At 49.8% G+C, this 11,035-nt stretch overlaps 1 protein-coding gene across 4 annotated transcripts in view; it reads left to right on the top strand.

The window, feature by feature from the left end:
• Positions 1-943: 943 nt before the first annotated feature.
• The window catches only part of SLC8A3 (solute carrier family 8 member A3), a 501,924-nt gene continuing 491,832 nt past the window's right edge, over positions 944-11,035 (top strand). For 2 of the 4 annotated variants that reach the window (XM_078659609.1, XM_078659607.1), the window contains exon 1: positions 946-1,424. The gene's annotated coding sequence lies outside the window, so the exon portion shown is untranslated. Of the gene's footprint in view, positions 1,425-11,035 lie in introns of all 4 variants that reach the window. The other 2 variants (XM_078659608.1, XM_078659610.1) reach the window with 2 other exon arrangements.

The raw sequence follows: 11,035 nt of genomic DNA, 5'->3' as shown, positions 1-11,035 counted from the left end.
TTAAACAAGGGACCTACCTGGTCTTCGGCAGCCATAGTAATTACCTGTGCCAAGTGCAATCTTGCCACGGTGTAAATGCATGTGTTCACATCTATTTGTACACAAATAGTGAAAAATATCTTTACATATTCTAAACTTGCAGGCTGTTCAAACCTAACAAAGTTGCTCTAGAATAGCACCTCAAAAGAGACTGCTGAACTATTTTAGTGACAGCCAAAGTGGCATCCAGAAACTGGATAGCGCCTGGGTAACTTAAGCACTTATGTTACAAAATGTCCTTACCGTGAGTGTCTGAGACTGAGTCTGCTCACACAACCTCTATGCATGTGTTCAAGAACACAATGTGCTGCAGGGTGCAGCCAAAAGGTGAAGAGCACAACCCCAAAATGTATTATCGTTGCTATATATGTACCAATCGTGGTGCGTGGTGTGTCATTTTTGTGTACACATGCCTTCGGGGAAAGAATTGGTTCCACCACTTTTGTGCTCGTGTGCGCCAAAATCCCTTCTGCAAAGCGCTTCGAGGCAGTACAAATTGTCAGTTTATGAACAACCTAAATAAATAAATGAAAATTCAATTTTTCTCTCTTGACATAACACGGCGAGAAACACCGTTGGATTCATTTACTAGTTCCTGAGGAGGTGTACTTAAAGCGCTGCGCCGTTTGAGCAGCTGCCTCTGCGCGCTTTTAATGTGCTATACGTGCGTATTGGACGTTTTGTGTCCACAATAACGCGGGTTATCCGTATGGCACATTTCATCCAGACAGGGTGATGGATGAGGACCCCACTGTCAGACCCCAGAGGAAGCAGCGCGCCCCCTCCCTCCCTCCCCCTCTGAGGCAGTACATGCCCCCAGCAGCCCTGGGATGACGGTGCTCCGTTTGTGGGCTGGGAGATTGGTTCCCGGGGTTGGTGTTCTTGCTGCAGTTACTGTGCGTGCATCCCCCACCCCTCTCCTCCTCTCCCAGGTTTGCCTGCACCGCCGGAGATGCTCGCACTGCTCAGCTGAATCCCGCCGCTGCCTGGCGCGCGCAAACAGGGGAAGCCCGGCAGAGAGGGCTCGCGGCATCCAGCGTCCAGGAGCAGCGCAGGGGGAGGGGGCAGCAGAGCTGGGGAAATAATACACCGGCCCCCCCTTCATCGTCATATTCCGCATCATCTTCGTCAGCCCCTGCTTGAGAGAGGCGCGCGCTGCGAGGCAGAGCCGGCCGGGGTGGATGGTCGCCTTTAACCCCTCACCTCCTGGCCCCTCTGCTCCAATCTCCGGCCGCCCTGACAGCTGCAGCGAGCAGAGGAGACGGGGAGGGCTCCGGCCGGGCGGGCAGACGGGAGTGACATGCGAGAGGAGCCGGGCGCAGAGGAGGCGAGCAGCCCTGCCTGAGCAGCGCGGAGGGGCGACACCCGAGGGACCGCCAGGAGGGGTGAGTACCGGCCCGGGGCAGGGGGGGAGGGAGGGGGGCAGCTCCGGTGGGTGCATCCTCCGGGGGGGCTGCAGCCATCCCTGCCGCCCGGTGCAGAAGGAGGTGCAGATATATGCATGTCTGTATGTGCGTGGTTTAGAGGTGGACTGGCCTAGTGGGAGACGGGTCACTTCCCGATGGGCCGGTGACCCTGTAAGGACGGCTGGACCCGAGCAGAGTCACCCCCTGCGAGAGGGAGAATAATTCGACTGTACTTGCCTCTGAATACTGTATAGGGCCGGGGCAGAGTCAGTTGCACGCAGAGAGGGTGTGTGGTGGATGACATACCACGGAGGAGGGGCACTCAGGGTCGGGGGGCACACAGGTAGTCATTTTGGCAATGTGACTCACAGCGCGCCTCAAAAGACTACCGTAGGGCTGGGTCAGAGTCAGTCAAACTGCAGTGCCTGGGTGGATTTGACCCCAGCCCTTTCAGATTGCCCTGCAGCAGGCCAGTCCAGCTGTGCACCTCACAGTGCCCTGAGGGGAGCCACTCTTTCGTGGGTGGGGGGTTGGGGCGCCGTATGCACCGGGATTTGGTGGGGAAACCCCTTTTCCTTGTCAGGGCTGCTTCTGGCAGGGTCACTCGTAGGATGTGCTTCCACTGCAAACACTGGTAGTTCTTACAAGCAGTAATCAGCAGTGTTTTGGAGGGGTCGGGGGGGCGGGGGGGTGACAATTGCCAGGGAATCTCCGCGCGCCCAGAATTTGCTAGCGAACCTGGGTGTCTCCAAGCGCATAGGCGAATAACGCTGCTGGTGAAGTGACTGTATGTACAAACGACGTGCATTTATTTTTGTGATGAGTTCATGTATGTGAGTTTCGCGGAGGGGGACGCCGGGTGTTGGACCACGTAGGACTGTATATTTTGGCTGCGCATAAAACCGCGGCCCTGAGGGGTCGGTCGTGCTCGTGTGTGGGCTGCGCAGGTCTGGTACTGCGCTCTCAGGGACGCGGAGATGCGCGCCCAGGAGACAGGGGCTGTGCGCACGGGGCTGGGGCAATCCCGGCGAGTTGCCTGCCCCGCCACTCCGTGACCGCCTCCTACCCCGGCAGCAGTAGTGACAGGTCCTGGACAGCTGCGGCCCGGCTCCCGGAGACCTTGTTTACCGCGCCTCCTTCTCGGGTGTCAAATATAGTCGCTGCTGCGCCAGCCGCTTCCCTAAATAGGGCAGGAGCGGGCACCCACGGCGGAGCAGGAGAAAGGGGCGCCGGGGCTCCCCTGAGAGGGAGTAGAAGGGGCCGCTGGGGGAATCCTCTGCCTCCTCTAGGAATGCATCATGTAGCTGGCATTACCGCAGCAGGTGCAGTGGTGCCGGGGCATAAGGCTGAGAGAGGTGCTGATTGCACCCCAGATATGGTTGGCTTTTAGTACCCGACCGATGGCCAGTACACCATTTTCATTGCTTGCATTAGAGCTAATGGTCCTATCAAACCAGGTGTTATCCACATTAGCAAATGAGGCACGTTTTTAAAGGCCGTTCTCTAGGTGCACGTTTCTGAATTCAAGGCGCTGGGAAGCCTTACGGTAGCTATGCACTTTTATAAGATAAGATAAGGTGTTGGTGGAAATGGACACCCTCAGGTTGAGGTTCTTATCCAGTGGCCCTCAGGTTGAGGTTCTGATCCAGTGGCCCTCAGTTGAGGTCCTCATGTTGATGTTCTGATCCAGTGGCCCTAAGGTTGAGGTTCTGACCCATTGGCCCTCAGGTTGAGGTTCTGACCCATTGGCCCTCAGGTTGAGGTTCTGATCCAGTGGCCCTCGGTTGAGGTCCTCAGGTTGATGTTCTGATCCAGTGGCCCTAAGATTGAGGTTCTGATCCAGTGGCCCTCAGGTTGAGGTTCTGATCCATTGGCCCTCAGGTTGAGGTTCTGATCCAGTGGCCCTCAGGTTGAGGTTCTGTTCCATTGGTCCTCAGGTTGAGGTTCTGATCCATTGGCCCTCAGGTTGAGGTTCTGATCCATTGTCCCTCAGGTTGAGGTTCTGATCCAGTGGCCCTCAGGTTGAGGTTCTGATCCAGTGGCCCTCGGTTGAGGTTCTGATCCAGTGTCCCTTCCTGTGGCCCTCAGGTTGAGGTTCTGATCTAGTGGCCCTCAGGTTGAGGTTCTGATCCAGTGGACCTCAGGTTGAAGTTCTGATCCAGTGGACCTCAGGTTTGAGGTTCTGCTCCTGTGGGCCTCAGGTTGAGGTTCTGATCAAGTGGCCCTCAGGTTGAGGTTCTGATCAAGTGGCCTTCGGGTTGAGGTTCTGATACATTGGCCCTCAGGTTGAGGTTCTGATCCAGTGGTCCTCAGGCTGAGGTTCTGATCCAGTGACCCTCAAGTTGAGGTTCTGATCCTGTGGCCTTTGGGTTGAGGTTCTGATACATTGGCCCTGAGGATGAGGTTCTGATCCAATGGCCCTCAGGTTGAGTTCCTCAGGTTGAGGTTCTGATCCATTGACCCTCAAGTTGAGGTTCTGATCCAGTGGACCTCAGGTTTGAGATTCTGATTCAGTGGACCTCAGGTTTGAGGTTTTGATCCATTGGACCTCAGGTTTGAGGATCTGGTCCAGTGGCTCTCAGGTTGAGCCTCAAGTACAGATTCACTGGTCTGTGGCTGGAGAGATTTTTCTTTCGTCAAAAGTAGAACCTGTTGCACTGAACCTCAGGCCTTGGGTCAGGGGCAGAAGCTGTGACTCCTGATTTGAGCAGTCAGCTCAACAATAGAACCTGTGACTCCACAATGAAGGATTTAAGACAGTAAGAGAAGAACGTATTTAAATTGCAGGGTCTAGTCACAAACACAACCCGTGAATATCAGGTTGAAAGACTGAGTCCATAATCACAGCTGAGACCCCAATGATGAGTGACTGGATCAAAAAACTTAAGGCCCTGACTTTGAGGGATTCAATAAAGAACTGAGGCCAGATGTAGGTAAGTTCCATTTACCGATTCTAAAATACAGAATTTTACCGATTCGGTATTTTAGAATCGGTAAATGGTATGTAGGTAAGTATTCGGTAAAGTTTACCGAATCGGTAATATTCGGTAATTACAGATTCGGTAAATACCGAATGGTAATTCCCATTCATTCCTATGGGCCTGGAGGCCCATAGGAATGAATGGGAATTACCGAATCGGTATTTACCGATTCGGTAATTGGGGAACACATTCAAGGGTGGCAGGGTGGCACATTGACACCCTGTTGCACCCCTGAATAGTGCAAGGGTGCACATGTGGCACACATACATTCCCTAAGGGCATGTATGTCTGCCACATGGCACTTTTAAAAAAGGCACAAGTTTGCATTTTCAAAGGTTTTCGATATTTACCAACAACTTTTATTTGGTGGTAAATACCGAATCCTTAACCATGCAATGCACTCATTTGAGTGCTCCCTACATTTCAGATTCGGTAATTTACCGATTCGGTATTTTAAGGAATCAGTAATTTACCGATTCCTTAAATTACCGATTTGGTAAATTACCGAATCTGAAATGTAGCCACCTACATCTCAATAGCCTAATACCGGTCGGTAACGGCCAAAATTCGGTAATTTCAGCCGTTACCAACCGGTATTGGGCTACCTATATAAATCTTTGATCCCTGTCAAACCCCGTTGAGCAGGCCACGGATCACGCAGTGGTTACTGGACCAGAACCGTAGGGGTTGAAAACTGTTACCACTGCTCTCCCCGGGCAGTTCCCGCTGCCCTCCTATGGCTCTGCAAATTGGGCTATGTACAACCCTTTCTGCACTCTTAGTGGTAGCCTATGCCAGCAGCCACAGGCTTCCTAGGGAGGGTAGCGTGGGGGTTATTCTCAGTGCTTAATTTGAGCAGGAGCTTTCAGGTGCTCAGCACCTGCACTTCTTTCACAGGGCCGGGGCTACAGTTTCGGACCCTGCAGGTGATGGTCTCAATATTAATTGTTCAAATTCAAAATAAAAAGAATAACATACATTGCATGGTTTCTGACTGGTAAATGCTCATAGACAGGCCAGCATACACCTGTCCAGGCAGGCATGATTTTGTATCACCAAGTTAGTGATGATGTCATCTCGCCGATCACAAATCCAAGAAGTCATCGACAAACTATGTCTTGCATTCTATTCCCCAAGTCTACTGCACCCTGCCACTGCCTGAGCTTAAGCCTCCCATTGGATAATTGTAGCTGGGGGCTGGCTCAAGACGGAGTTGAGGCAAGGAAGCTGCGAGTGAGGGCTCTTGAGGAAGAATAAACTAAAGTAAGGGTAGACTTTCCACTTGCTGTGTAGCCAGAGAAGCATATCCTGCAGCCCTGCATTGCTGCTATCCTCAAGGTGCTCAATGCGGCTGTGGCCCAACACAACTTTTGTGCGCCATGGCGTCATCTGTAGAATCTGTGCGCTGCACCCCAGCATGGTAATTGCTGAGCGTGCGTGAGTCCAGTAGGCAACACAGACATACTTACCGGCATTGGCAGCATTACGGCTGGGGACAATGCCTGTGCTGCAGCAGGCAGGGTCAAAGCAAGCTGAGCAGTGGATGCCAATGCTGTCGCCTTTCCTGGACCTACTAATTACAGGCAGCACTATTAGTGACATCGCCTGCTGTGCTCGAGCAGCTACCTGTTCTGCAAATAACCCAGTTATACTGTACTGATTAATATATGCAAACAAATAATTTTCATTTGGTGTACATTTTGTTTTTGCACTCAGTGTAGGTAAGAAAGTAAAACACGTCATCTTCCTCTTCTTTAGGAAAGACAACAGGAAAATGCAGCGTTCAAAATAGCAGGGACATGTACAGGCTGACAACAGGGGTCACAGGCAGCAGAAGTGTTATAGATGAGAGAGAGAGAGCAGGAGTAAAGAGGAGAAAGAAACAACAGGAGAGGAGAGAGATAAGACGGAGCTAAGTAGAAGAAAAGGAGAGCAAATCAAATAAAAAGAGAAAGCAGCCATGATGTGAAGAAGAGAGCATTAAGTAGAGAGAAGATAGAATGAAAGGATTTGAAGGACAGGACAGAGGAAAAAAGCAGACAAATGATAAAACGGAGACACAGCTAATCACTGCTAGAAGAGTGATCGTAAAGAGCCAAGATCGAGGGGAGAGAGAGCAGAGCAGGGATAAAAGTGAAGAGGGAAAAGGGCAGGGGTAGAATGAACAGAGGGCAAATCAGAAATGCAGGGAATAAGGTAACACACCACCAGGTGTGACAAAGATGATAGAAAACAATTTGAGAGGTGAGAAGATAGACTCTTAGAGCAAAGAAGTAGGAGACAGACAACAGATCAAGGTTAGAAGGTAGAGTGAGGCAGTGAGTGTTGAAAGTGGGGCTCACCGGAGGAAGAAGTGAGCTGTGGCCTCCTTGGCAACATTTTCAGCACCTGCACTTCTTTTTTTACAAATTAAGCACTGGTTATTCTGGATCAAAATCAACACCGCTCCCTCAGCCGCGCAATGAGATCAATGTCCCGCCCAGTGCGTCTCCTTGTAGAAAAGAAAAGTACTTTATCACACCGAAAACATAGAATTCCACTACACAGTCAATAATGCACCAATACCCGCTTCATGCAGTGTCATCTTAAGGATTTGAGGGCCCCATGGCAAGAGATACTTTGGGGGCCCCTGTAAGGAACTCATTTTGAATGTTATTACCCATTTCCGCGTGATTCCACACAAGACTCATTTATCTTGTTAAACTTTGATAGGGTAGCACAAAACCATTGAACTATGTCTTACCTGGGACCCCAAAAATCCTTAACATCACATGGGGTAGACATATAGTGTCAGAGGTAGAGAGGAAGAGAGGTTTAGATAGAGAAATAGAATAGACAGAGGTCAAACAAAGAAAGGTCATTTTCCTGGGACGCCCTTTGGAAGGTGGGGTGCCTGGGAAATTGACAGTTTGCCCATGTCTTAAAATGTCTGTGGGTTCACGGTTATCAGACTTTGTGCTCTAGGGACTTTAGCCAACTTCTCCTCCACCTGTCCCTCATGGGTACCTCTGTCTCTGGGATCCCCCCTCAGGCTCAGCATTCAAGGTGGATCGGTGGGCGATCCACCTTGAATGATCTAGTCTTAGCACTCAGAATCTCAGACCTCAGGCCACATATCGGCCTCTTGCAGCAGCAGGACCTCACCAGCAACAGTTTCCTGCAATCATCCCACAGCAGTCTTCTCAGGAGCAGCCGCGGTCCGTGCAGGTAACAGTGAAGGGACGGTGGGGCAGCGTGGTGGGGATTTTGAGGGACGATGCAGAGGGAAAATTAAATATATAATTAATTTTCCCGAGGCATTGTTCCTCGAAATCCTCTCCCCATGTGGCCCCACCGCTTTTACCTGCACAGACCGCGGCTGCTCAGGAGTGATGCTCTAACCAGGTGCACCCCTTGTCGTTCAAAGGATCGTGGCAGGAGCAAAGTCATCTGATGGGGTTCCTCTTCTGAGTGGTGGGCTGCAGATCGTGGCTAACTATGGCGCTCCTGTGGGTACTTGATTCACTACACAGCTCCCTCCAATACTCCAGTGAGTACTTGGCCCTCCTTTTTGAGCGCTAAGGGCACACTCCCTCAAGGCGAAAACCTCAAATCTTCACGAAGTGCTTCCAGGGCACCTCTCGGGTCACTTAATATTCCAGACTGAGTCTGACCCAACAAGACCCTTGTAAGAGCTGAGGTCTTTCAGTCCACTTGTGGGACACACAGGTTACCAGCAGGCACTTATCTCTGCTTCAGTTGGGGCTACCACACAGGCACACCACTCTCGGTGCCTGGCGACTATGACAGTGCTAAATAACAAGGATCGTACTTACCAATTCAGCACTACTGTGAGTCTTCCAGCGCAGTTGCTTTGCGAGTCTCTGTTGGACAGACCCTGTACCAGGGTCAATTACAGCAGTCCCATGTTATGTGTATTTGTAAAGCACACTATCACCCATGAGGGTCAGCAGGTGTATGGGCCTTATCTCAGGGGAGTAGGGAAAGGAAGGGTTACTCGAAGAGTCAAGCCTTCAGCTTCGCACAGAATGCAAGTAGAGAGGAGGCTCTGATGTGTATTGGGAGGTTGCCCAGCTTAGTGGAGGTGTCTAGCTAGTTGATGAAAGGAGATGCAATTGTTCAGGTAGTCCAGGGCTGTGTTTTCCGTAGAGCTACCTGAAGTGTGGTGTCATGTGAGTGCAGCATGCTAAATTGAGGCTGAGACTTGTTGCTGTTGTTCTGGATGGTATGTAGTCTTCTTGTGAGTTGCTTGGTGATTTCCGCATAGATGGCGTTCCTGTAGTCCAGCCTGTTGGTGACAAGAGGGTGGGTGATGGTTTCTCTGCTGTTGATCGGGAGCCATTTGACGATCTTCCTCAGCATCCTCAAGGTGAGGGACGAGGAAACTGTGACAGCGTTGACTTGTGCGGTCATGTCCAGCTGGTTGTCAATGATGATCCCCAGACGGCATGGGATGTGGGATTAGGTGTGGGACCGAGGTCGGCCATCCACCAGGGGAGTCCTAGGGTCTGGTGTTTTTCTAAAGATCACTACTTTTGTTGTGTCAGTGTTGAGTTTGAGACAGTCCGACTGGCTCAAGCTTAAAGAAATTATGATGCAGTGTAAAGAGGAGTAACGCACATAAAATGTCAGACAAATCAGATATTGAGGAACCTCGCTTTCAGGCGCCGTTAAAATTGGGTAATATAACACCAAAAGTTTACAGAGCTATAAATGAGCAAACCATTGGTTATGAGCGCTATATAGTAATAGTAAGTTAGACAGCATCTGCAGGTGGTGAACTTGTTCCTTGAGTTGGAGGTTTTGTCAGAGAGGGACTGTATGAGTTGTGTATCTTTGGCATATGTGAGGATGTTGATGTTGTGGGTACAGATGATGTTGACTTGTGTAGCCATATATGTGTTGAAGAGGGTAGATTTGAGAGATGAACCTGAGGCACTCCACAGATGAGTTTACTGGCTTCTGAAGTGTAATCTCCAGGTGGAGAGCCCACCTCATACGTACAAAGAGGTGAGATCAGGCTGCACCCAGCTTTTTATTGTCCCTCCTCAGAGATCAGGAAGAGATGTACGAATCTGTGTCACTTCAAAGCATTCCTTTCCTTAACAACAGATACTGCGGGTCCCACCCAGTACCTCTAGCCAACCACATAAAGGCATTTGCATTCAGAGTCATTTATAGTCCAATATTTCAGGAAAGGCCCCGGCACTTCTAAGGAAAGCCTGCCTACTCTTTCCTCAACATTGCATCTGGTTCTCCACTCTCCAACCTAGGAGACACCAACAATACGCATATGCTACTTGGAAAAGCATCTTGTACTCTGGTCTAGTCTTCCAAAGCGGACCGTGCAGGACTGTATCACTTGTTCGTGGCAAATTATCACATCTAGCACACACACACACACACACACGCACACACACACACAATGATACAATGTACAGGATGTCTCTTTCAGAATTCCAGGTTCATTATGAACATCAGAATTTTATATGAATGGGCCTGTAAGCACACATTCATGTCTCACAGGTACAAACCTTTCACCGTAATTTTCCAACCATCGTATGCTGCGACCACCGCGCTCCACACATCAAAACCCTACACAAGGATGGGAAGTCCCCTGTCACTATGAGGGTGTATGTGGTGCGCAAGGTCACCAGTTCAGGACTTGGTCCAAACCCTATCATTGTTACAAGACCTGGCCTTGGTCAAGGCTCACACATGGAATTAGTGTGTGTTTCATGACCAAAGCTAAAAAACAAAACAGGATCACAGGTAAGCAGTTCAGGAACGCAGGGCAGGGGACATGACTGTGCATTTTGCACAGGACATTTCTGTCCCAACGATCCCAGAGTTGATAATTTGAGTCACACAAATAACCTGTAGTCCTTCAGTTCGGTGCTTGCATCTAGTATAGAGACCATTGTCATGAAGATGAATATTTAAGGCAGGAATAGAAACTAGTGTGGGAAGTTGAGTAAATGACTGAACAGTTGTAGCCATGGCCATGAGGGTGAGGGCTTGCTTCATCAAGAGAAGAACATGTAGCTGTGATTTTGAGGGATTGAGACAGTCATAGAGCATAAGTCCCTGAGGGCGAGGTTTGCATCCAGAATAGAAGAGAAGCTATAGCGCTCAGATTGAGGGATTGAGTCAAGACCAGAACATATGGACGTGTGTTAAGGAACAGATTGAAGAACATAATGCCTGGTTTTGAGGTTGAAGCTATGAAAAATAAAACCTGAGGCCCTAAGGTGGACCGACGGAGTAAAAAACTGAATCTGACCTTCAGGTTGCGATGAGTTAGGAACAGATGTGTGACCCTCAATTGGAAGATATTAATTGAAAAAAGAAACCGAGGCCCTGAAATGTCATCCTTTGTGTATTTGGCCTCACCTTTAGACTAGCACTCTGATGAGGATGATGATGATAGGAATGTGTTTTCTATCTCTCAAAAGTGCACTAAAGATAGCTGGAGTAGCTGGATAGTCAAACCAGCCTTAAAGGTCTGAGAAAGCCACAGGCTGTAGGATGCAGTGCTAAAGTGTGAGTGGCAATGAGATTCTCAGAATTTGAAACTCAGCAGCCTAACAATAAGTATCCCCTGGCCTA

Source organism: Lissotriton helveticus, chromosome 9 (assembly GCF_964261635.1).
Source record: "Lissotriton helveticus chromosome 9, aLisHel1.1, whole genome shotgun sequence".
NCBI classification, from domain to species: Eukaryota; Metazoa; Chordata; class Amphibia; order Caudata; family Salamandridae; genus Lissotriton; species Lissotriton helveticus.
Note: the sequence above shows the minus strand (reverse complement) of the source record. Positions and strands in the feature narration are given on the sequence as shown.